Source organism: Triticum urartu, chromosome 2, assembly GCF_003073215.2.
Source record: "Triticum urartu cultivar G1812 chromosome 2, Tu2.1, whole genome shotgun sequence".
NCBI classification, from domain to species: domain Eukaryota; kingdom Viridiplantae; phylum Streptophyta; class Magnoliopsida; order Poales; family Poaceae; genus Triticum; species Triticum urartu.
In genome coordinates, this window is record NC_053023.1 from 425,784,913 (window position 1) to 425,786,991 (window position 2,079).

The following is a 2,079-nucleotide window of genomic DNA, read 5'->3' on the forward strand; positions in this document are numbered from 1 at the left end:
ACGGGGAGGGGGACACCCCATAGACACACAAGTTGATCATTGATCTCTTAGCCGTGTGCGGTGCCCCCCTCCACCATAATCCACCTCGATCATATCGTATCGGTGCTCAGGCGAAGCCCTGTTCCGGTAGCATCATCATCATCGTCATCACGCCGTTGTGCTGACGAAGCTCTCCCTCGACACTCTGCTGGATCGTGAGTTCGTGGGACGTCACCGAGCCGAATGTATGCAGATTGCGGAGGTGCCGTATCTTCGGTGCTAGGATCGGTCGATCGTGAAGACGTACGACTACATCAACCGCGTTTTCATAACGCTTCCGCTTACGGTCTACGACGGTACGTGGACAACACTCTTCCCTTTGTTGCTATGCATCACCATGATCTTGCGTGTGCGTAGGATTTTTTTTGAAATTACTACGTTCCCCAACGGGCACGGGACTGCCCAGCGGTCCGGAGCTGGCGCCGGCGAGCGGGAGGGGCAGTGTGCCCATGCTGGGCGGCAGGGGGGTGGTCGCCACGGCCGGAGTGGCATGCGACATGGGGAGGGAGAGAGGTGGCTAGCCTAGCGGGGAGATCGTTGTGACCGATCTCTATCCTCGTGTTCTACTGCCTCTCTATCTGTTCATCTGGTCCATTTAGTTAAAACTGATGTGCATATGGAAGTGTCGGATACATGCTTGTTTTCCTTTTTTGGAATTTGATAAAAATACTCTAAACTATAACCCATTTCATAAAAAAAAACAAGACAAATATTATGGCTTAGTTATGACAAAATATGTGTCATAGAAGTGCACCATATCCATGATGAGGCGGTTTTCTTCATAGAAAGCACACATCTATGAACAAAACCAGACTTTTGTCACAAAAACACATGTACTACATGTTTATCATAAATTGGTCAAGTATGTTCATTTGTAAAAAAAACAGTTATGCATGACAGAATGCATTTTGTCATAGATATCATTTTTTATAGCGTGTGTCAAGTTTTGATTCTCTATTTACTAATTGGATGTGAAAAATGCATTCCTCTATGATGATCTTTTGGGAGGAAGTGTATAAGGAAATCCTACCTGGCTTTGGTACATCTCAAACTTCAAGGGAAGGTCCTTAGTTTGAGGATGTCACTTATGGGATTAAATAATCTCCATGAGGCATGGTTTGATCGAATATGTGTGGCATGAGATACACACAAAACAATGCAGGACACATGTTATACTGCCACTCCAGGAGGCACATCACGATTCTTGTAGTATACATAGATGACATCATTATTACAGAGGATTAAAATGTTGAGATGTCACAACTAGAGAAGAAGCTAATTAATGAGTATGCGGTTAAGAACTTGGTTAACTGAGGTACTTTATTGGCAATGAGACTACAAGGCCCCCATACCGATAGTTCTCTCACAACAGGAGTATGTATTGGACCTCCTTAATTAGTGATGCTAGAATGCTCCGGTGTCGACCCGCTTCAACTCATGAGAAAAATCATCAATTGTGCGTGCAATATGGAGATACAATAGATAGAGAGATACACTGGTTTTGTAGGTCAACTCATTTGTACCACAGAAGACATGTCCCATATCATATGCGGGGACTGATGTCAACTGCTACATGCATGTCTGAAGAAGTGGACATTTAGAGTCAACACACCAAATTTTGTGATATATAGAAGGGAGTCTTGGAAGTCTATGGTTCAAGGCCAACGAGCACTTGAACATAGCGGGCTATTGTGATGTTGATTAGACTAGCTTCCTTGATGGCAGAAGGTCAACATCAATATTTTGTATCTTTCTTGGAGGAAAATTGGGATCTTGGAGGAGCAAGAAGCGGTTAATTTTATCCGGATCAACCACGTAAGCAGAAATAGCGCAATATATGTGTGTTTGTGTTAGATGCTATGGATAAAAGGCCTCCTATCAGAATTAGGGCTACTATAGAGGGGTCCATTGAATCTTTTGTGTGACAACAAATCTAAAGTTAACATAGCAAACAACCCCATTCAACTCGGCCATATAAAGCACATGGAGATATATCACTACATCAAATAGAGGCTTGACAAGCGGACGTTAAGGTTAAGT